We start from the raw sequence: 8930 nt of genomic DNA, 5'->3' as shown, positions 1-8930 counted from the left end.
GTATCACATAAACCAAAAGTTATCAGCTTCTTTCTTAAGTGCATCAGTTCGACGTGATCTATCACAGACTCTTTTGAATCAGACTCTTCCCTTACTTTCCACGCATCATGAGCGGATTATTTCTCCCTCTGAAACTCCAGCCAAATTGTTCAGGGATGACGGTAAACCCGTTTTCAAATCACAAAGCAGACAACTTGTCGATCTTCGTCTAGCTCCCTAACTACTTACTAATAAAGGGAAAGAATAAAAATGGGTAGAGCAAGATTCTGTATTGACCGTCAAGACGTGATAGTTCATGATTCCCAACCAATTAGTCATCTGAATCTTTGAATATGCTAATGGTTGGGGGGCCGCCCAAGCTTTCTCGATCAATAGAAAAATTGACCCTACCCCCTTTGACTTAAGAATTGAATTGACCTTTTGTACTGAGTATGACATATGAGATGGTTTGAACCTGTTCTCAAACCTACTATTATACGAACAGTCTTCTTTGGCTATGGCTGGCATATACAACTTGTTTTTGTTAAAAAGAGATCTCGGATCAAGGGCTATCGACCCGACAATGCTCTGTTGGTCCATTTAGTGGATTCTCCCCCGAAAAACAATATCATATTGAGCAACAACTTTGAGGAAGATAGCATTGGGACATGCTATTACTTATGTATGGTGACAAGTGTCATGCCAGAGTTTGTCCGGGTGGGCTCAAGCTAAAGCAGGAAAAGAGAGTTAGCTTCCTGCTGAGTGAGCCCAAACAGGAGCGGACGCATACTATATCAGAGCATGTTTAGCTTACACAATGGCATAGACACCTACTAGGATGAGGCATAGCGGGAATTGAACCCACATCTCATTGAGCTGCTCCAGCAAGCACCCCTTTTCTGAAGCTCAATTTGTGGGACCGAGAAGAACACTCACAGGCGTGCATGCGTTTTCAGAAAGCGCAAATCTCTAACTTTAGTAAGTGACATCCAGGCAAAAGGGTTAGCCTGATGTAGTGGTTTAGCCAAAGGGGGAACGTGCAGCGGTTGGATTCAGCACACTCTTAGAATAGTTGTGGAAATCCGAATGCCTATCCCAACACAGAGAGCTTATCCACTACATCTACATAAATAATAGTCTAGTCCAATATTTCTTGTCTTTAAAATTTCATATATGCACTGCTGCTGATCCTTTCTAAATCGATCTTCAACCGAGCATACGTCTGTCGCGGGAACAGGAAGAACGAAAATTGACTTTTATGTTGAAGTCATTCCCGTTGGAAGGCTGGGGTGCGCCTTGCACATCTTGGAAAATTCATGCTTTGTATCTGAAGTTATTGGCCTATGGTCTTCAGTGAGGAAAAGACTTAGAATAGAGACAACAGCCGATAGGAAGTTAAAAGCAATTCTTATTTCTTCTTTCTCAAAAACCTGATGTGAGGAGGCCCACTGGGATGCCCATAACTGAAGAATTTTTCTTCATTGATTGTCGGGTTTTTACTAGGTGGCCGATGTCTTTGATGCTTTGGTTTTCGCAAGAAAAGGGTAAGGGTTCCAAACTTAGCGTGTGAGCTTTGATGAAGACTTGCATCACTATTCATTTCCTCGTGACTCGATTGCTCATTTGCTTCTTCCTTTGGGCATGAAGTGTTTGGTGAGGCCTTTCTTCGCCTGTTGAAAAGCTAGCCCTTTCTCAAAGATCGTTTTTATTAACCACTAGAGGGAGCCATTCAATCTTAAAAAATTGATGGAATGTGATCTCATAGGCAATTTCCTACGAGGGCTGGACCCCCAGCATCTGTAGAAAAAATGGAAAACTCAATCATGAAACAAAATTTCCAAGCGGAAGGATGAGACAAAAAAATATACTATTGCAAAAAATCTTTCCTTCTTTTTTAGTAAGGGACTCAGCCGCAAGTATGAGGGGACAATCCCCATCATAGAGAAAGTAGGACAAGTTGCCTAAAACCTTCATCTTCTTTCCAAGATAAAGATCCACCCTATCTTCCATGTGGGGTGTCTAAAGACATACCATCCAGACATGGAAGACCCTACAAGAGGCGTTCCCAAGAGCCCACCGGAAAGGATGACGACTTCCTTGTCGAAGCAGGGAAGCTCTAGGGTTTTGCTAACCAGTGTCAAGTTGATTTCTATCTTTCCCTAGTTTATGCAATGCTAACATTTGGGTGTTTGCTTTCTGGAAAAATATCTTACCAGATGGTTGTTCGCTACAGCCATTAAATCTTGCCAAGCCTCTTCCGCCGTTCTCCAGGAAACTAGCGGCTCGCAGCTGTTCAGCCGCTTCTCTAGGAGATAAGAGATGTGCCGCTTACTGGGTTCAGGACACAACCATCGTCCGAACCATCTTCTACCAAGTCCATGGGTTAGAACCCATAACAAACTGAAAAAGCACTTCTGCCGGTCGACGAATGCTTGCGGAGGTTGTAGCATTGTTGAATGAATGACTGATTTGGAACCATACCGGGTAACTTTAAAGGTGGTCCATGGGTTGGAACCCATTCAAAAGAAGCTAGTCACTTTGACTTTGATTAGCCAATCGAGTGTTGAGGGTGCTGTGCTCTTCTTCATTTTTTCCCGTTAACGACCACAAAGCGCAACACTGCTCCTGCTCTCTATTTGCCCACTTGCCCTTTTTTACTACTTTGACTAGCACCCGGGAAAGGAATGATTTTTTCCCAAAGCCGACTTACTTTATCGAGCGACTCTCTCTATTGACGATAAAAGCGATGCTCCGGGCTGTCTGAATAAGCGATAATTTTTCTCAGTCCTAATCCTAATAAATACCACTTGAAGCGCGTGATCACCTAGATTCTTAATGCCTTAATTATCTTATACATATAATAACTTATCTATGTCCGCCCCATTCCCACTCCAGCTAATGGAAAAATGCCTTTGAATGGTCGTAATAATCAACAACCCAACTGACGTCCACCATAGGCTCGACGAGCTGTCCACCTAGATTTCCCAAAGGTAATGCCAGGGCCTTTTCAGTACTGACGACTCTTGATTCCAAGAAGGAGACCAACTAGACGAGACAAACCATTGTTTATAGGTTGGTTAAAGACCCGGAGATCAAATCAGAGTCTTCCCCTTTGAGAGGGATTCTCGTGCCAACCATAGGAAGAAGAACTCGGTTACTCATATTTGATCGGATTGGATTAATAACTTTGTGCTGGTTTACAAACGAGCCTTCTATTTGATTTATACTATACTTCTTCAAGTCTCCATCATCCCGATCTCTCTTTCCTGCCTGTCCAAAGAAAACATAACATCTTCTAGTTCAAGGTCGAAATCCTCAAACCAATTAAAATCTGATTTCTAGTTCACTATTCTTATTATAAGAAGTTATGTCTCATTCATGTGATGAGAACGCTGAGAATGAAAATTAGCAAATTTAACATCTATGGCAGATTCTGTGCCCCAAATCATTTAGACTTTTGAAACTAAGCGGGCGGGGAAGGAATGACCCCTCCCCCATTAAACAAAAGGGATCCATAGAGCGGTCTCACTCACATACTGGATAGGTGACTCGAAATTATAATGCTAGTTCCGTTTCCTCGGGGAAGAGAAAGCAAGAATCTATTACAATCTTAGTAGAGAATAGAGGAGGAATAAAAACGTTGGTTCTTCGTTCCTTCATTGACCTATGATATGATCAATACCTTAATCCATCCACTAGACCACCTAGAATTCTTAATTAAACCTTTACCCGAAAAAGGAAATTTGATTTTCTTATTAAATCTTCTTTCCTTAGATTAAGATATCATCAGACCGGTCAGTTTAAGAAGCAATGCATTGATTTTCTGATTCCTTCTTTCCGCTCTTCACTTAGCTACACCGGCTTATAGATGCCCATGTCCTTCATGGATCTAGGAGTTCATACGAATAATGGCTAGTGGAATTTCGCATTCAATCGGAGTTGCCTTAGTTGGTTTCCAAAGGGAAGGCACTCAAGACTCTATATAGTGGTTTATGCCCTTATTTGGCTTCAAGAAGCATTATAATCCATTATTTAACTTGTGGGGTAATCAAGGAATAAAAGCTACCATACTAGGGGGATGATCTATTATCTCTCTGCCCAGCTCTTCGTATAGCAGCCAAGAACAATAGAGCTACAACACTCAGGTTGTTGAATTATTTAGGATCAGATGAGAAAACCAACCATTGGAGAGAGGCTCAATAAGATAAGTTAATAGGAATTCCCGGAAGGATGTCCCACCATTTACTTGACTCTTAGAACCTTTGTTGGTTTTGGGCAACGGGGATCAACTTCTAGGACATGAAAGGGCGATCCATCTATTTATTTCACTAAACCTAGTTCACGAGAAAGAGTCCTAGGCTTCCAAACCTTTGTTTTGCAACGAGAAGAAATCAATAAAATCGTCTAACGAATCATCTAATACTAGATCAATAGGTACCCCGGAAAGCAGGAATAGAAGAGGCACTGGCCTACCATTAGAAGAAACCAAAGGCAATTAGTTCATCTTTGAATAGGTAGTCCGGTAAACCAGACAAGTTGGAGGGACTCCCTGCCATAGAGGAAAGGAAAGACCTGGGACCTGTACTCCCCAACTTGTGAACTCAACTTATAGCGAAGGGAAGGAGCCGCTTTCTATGCGACACTACTATGGTGAAGAGTGAATCAAGACTCTTTTTATTGAGTTTTTCCATGGGTTTCTGCTTCATTCAAGTCTTAATTCAAGGAAGGACAAGTCCTTATCATCCCGATTGGGATAGACGGGCCTGCCTCGCTGTGGGTCAGCACCTCGGGCTCTCTTTCCGCTTTTTGTTTGTCTAAAAGCGGAAGGCGTTAATGAAAATGTTCAAGTAAAATAGCCATCAAATGCAAATTGATATTGAGATGGAGTCCTTACGGAGGTACTTCTATTATCAGATGAGGCAAAATCAAAACCTGGAGATCAACCCCAAGGACTGACTGCGGGAGCAAGGATTTGATTTCCGACTGCATGACTTGATTCCTCTTTTTCCACTGAGTGCTCGGGGGATAGAAAGTGGGTTATTGGAAAGCGTGACGAGAGGGCGAGGTTCAAAGAAGGAAAGGCTTAGGGTGGATACCTAGGCACCCAGAGAGTAAGAAGGCCGTAGTGATCGACAAAATGCTTCGGGGAGTTGAAAATCAGCATAGATTCGGAGATTCCCAAATAGGGCAACCTTTCAAACTGCTGCTAAATCCATGGGCAGGCAAGAGAGAACAAGGTGAACTGAACGATCTTAGTAGCTAGAGGAAAAGAAAGCAAAAGCGATTCCCATAGTAGCGGCAGGCAAAATGGGAGCTGCCTAGACCGTGAAAATGGGGTTGTGGGAGAGCAATACAAGCGTCGTGCAGCTAGGAGAAGCATCCCCAATGCTGCACCCTAGATGGCAAAAGTCCAGTAGCCGAAAGCATCACTAGCTTAGGCTCTGACCGCGTGCCTGTTGAAGAATGAGCCGGCGACTCATAGGCAGTGGCTTGGTTAAGGGAACCTACTTGAGCCATAGCGAAAGCGAGGCTTCATAGGGCAGTTGTCACTGCTTATGGACCCGAACTTGGGTGATCTATCCATGACCAGGATGAAACTTAGATGAAACTAAGTGGAGGTCTGACCGACTGATGTTGAAGAATTAACGGGTGAGTAGTGGTCAGGGGTGAAATGCCACTCGCACCCAAAGCTAGCTGGTTCTCCCCGAAATGCGTTGAGGCGCAGTAGTTGACTGGAGATCTAGGGGTAAAGAACTATTTTGGTGCGGGCCACGAGAGCGGTACCAAATCGAGGCAAACTCTGAATACTAGATATGACCTCAAAATAAGGGGGGGCGCAAAGTCGGCTAGTGAGACGATGGGGGATAAGCTTCATTGTCGAGAGGGAAAGAGCCTGGATCACCAGCTAAGGCCCCTAAATGACCACTCGGTTATAAAGGAGGTAGGGGTGCAGAGACAGCCAGGAGGTTTTCCTAGAAGCAGCCACCCTTGAAAGAGTGCATAATAGCTCACTGATCGAGCGATCTTACGCCGAAGATGAACGAGGCTAAGCAATCTTGTCGAAGCCGTGGGATGTCAAAATACATCAGCAGGGATATTTTAATTCCTTGTCCACTCTTTTCAGTATTTTCCGAAAAGAGCAATTAGGAATAAGGAATATATATCAAAGAAAGGTCTAACTGTTGGAATCACTTTTTCCATTGCTATTTAATACATTTCGGTCATTCACATTAGTGAATTAGGTAAAAGTGCAGAAATATAGCGATTCGAACCCTCGGTAAACAAAAGCCTACATGGCAATTCTAATGCTACATCTTAAACCACTCGATCATCTCTCCTACATAATGATTATGACCCAAAAACAGAGTGAATAGAGAGTAAGTCATAAACAATTATTGATTGGATAGGTACGACCAATCCATTCTAACTAGAAAAATAGAAATTTTTTTATTCCCTTGCCTTGAGTGAAATTGTGGGAATCCTTGTTTGATGTTTTTGAATATCCTCCTTTCTTCGATTAGTACTGGGACGCATATATCAAAAGATCAATGTGAAATTTGAATGATATATATCTTTCTTTTTTCAAATTCAAAATTGGAGTAATTGAAGTTACATAACATCTCCGCCAGAAAAGGAAAAAGTTGAATCTAGAAAAGTATTCTCTAAGGGTAATGTTGTCACGACCCAACCCGATGGGCCGCGACGGTCACCCGGTGCCTTACTCAATCGAGTACCAACGTAACGTATCTTTCTTATTACATCATCATATACACGTAACATACGAGCCTAATAGGCCAACATGATCATTAATAAACTCAAAACATAGGTCGACAAGGCCGTACAATCTTTCATATACATGACATCTATCTACAAGCCTCTAAGAATATATAATTGTTATAAAGGTCAGGACAGAGCCCCGCCATACCAAACAATACACATCTAAATTATACTGACCAAACAAGTAACTTTGGAGCAAATGGAGTGCACCCATATTTTTTCGCTGAGCTGATCGCCTACTTGGAGGACTCTCGACCTGTCTATCAAGACCTGCGGGCATGAAACACAGCGTCTCCATGCAAAAGGGACGTCAGTACAAATAGTATACCGAGTACGTAAGGAATGAAAATCAGTAAATAATAGACATGAGAGAAACATGGAGTAAAAGACTCGACATGTACCTGTATAGCTCTGTGAATCATTTTATTTTTATAATGTCATGCATATAGGCATAAATTTTATACCATACATAGGTATATGTGTTCATAACATCATTAAGCCACTGAGGGCATCCCATCATATCATTTCGGCCACTGTGGGCAAATCGTCAACGTATACCAGCTGATCAGGTGATGGTGCGTATATAACGCCATAACCTTTTTCCATATTCCATATACATATAATATACATATATACGCGTATATAACGCCATATGGTCATGGGTCAATGTATATGTATGAATGCATGGAATGCATAAGAAATGCGTTAATAATATTTTCTTGTAATGTCATAAAAATAATATGCCTTAAGAAATACGTTAATAAGATTTTCTCGGAACGTTATCAAAATAATATGCATGTCGGATAAATTTTATCAAATACGTATTTTTTTGAGACCCATGAACAGAAGATATAATAATAATTCACATGGGGAATCAAGAATATAGATCATGCCAAAAGGAAAGAGTAATAGCCTTAACATACCTGGAGTAGGGAAAAATCAGTATGATGTTCTCGAAAAAGGTTGCACCGTACTTCTTTAGAACCACAAAATTTTACGTTGCTATTACGCATTATAATTTCGTATGAAATTCTTGATGGGCAAAATCACGTCAAAGTATCTCACTTTGTCGGAGAGTCTTATGAAGCGAGATATATGAAACGAAAGTCACTTGTAAAATCATGTTTTGAGAGTTTTCAACGTAAGAGTCTTACTTACAGAAACTTTCTTACCAAATCGTATTTTCCCATTGTAACAAAATCTTAAGGTTTTAGATGTCTTATTTGTGGATGTGGCAGCCACCATATCTCTTATTTTGCCACCTTATCAAGTGACTTAATGAGTCATGAATGATAAGGTGGTTTGCTGCCGCATGGGGGAAGAATTTATCCTTATCACAATTCTTATCCACTTAGTTCCTTAATTAATTTGTTAATCCCCTTTAATCAATAATTATCCAGTTATCCACATTATTAGGAATTATCTCAAATTACTTAAACTATCACTCACTTTTTACAACTTATAATCACGGTCATGTGGTACCTTGTATGGTACTAATCCATAAATACCGTGTATTTTAGCTCGGGCTGTATTTTATCCAAAAATATCAAATTTTGATAAAATTTATTTTCTTTGATTTTCTTACCCTCTCACCTTCACGAATTTACTCATCACTTGTTTGAAATAGTATAATACTTATAATCTCACAATAATCTCATTTCCGAGCTTATATTAATTTACTTATGGCGTACTTCCATGTACGAAAATATGGGGTGTACCAAATGTAATTGAGTTAAATTCATTTTGTATCATACAAAGAGGAATTCCATTTATGTATGTGCTCCCGATAAAAAGAAATAAGGTACTCTATTCCATTACATACATGGATCGGGTTGAAAAACTAGACCCAGTCTCTCTTGGAATCCTTAATATGCCAATAAATAATTAATTGTACTAATCGACATATGTCTCTCTCCCATCAATCGGTACTAGTTGAAGTAATGAAAATATCCCCTATTTGTTTGATGAGAAATGCGAAACAAAAAAGAAAAAAAAAAGATCCCCCGTGGGAATGAAATTATGCTCCCTGTCCCCCTTTTCACAGAAAATGAAGAGATGAATTAATATATTTATTGAATCGAATCATTTAGTTTTGTTGTGTTGTAACAAAGGCACAAATGGTATACTTAATTGTTATTATTATCTAATTATATATAATTATTATTAAAATAAAA

Source organism: Nicotiana tomentosiformis, chromosome 1, assembly GCF_000390325.3.
Source record: "Nicotiana tomentosiformis chromosome 1, ASM39032v3, whole genome shotgun sequence".
Lineage (NCBI taxonomy): Eukaryota > Viridiplantae > Streptophyta > Magnoliopsida > Solanales > Solanaceae > Nicotiana > Nicotiana tomentosiformis.
Note: the sequence above shows the minus strand (reverse complement) of the source record.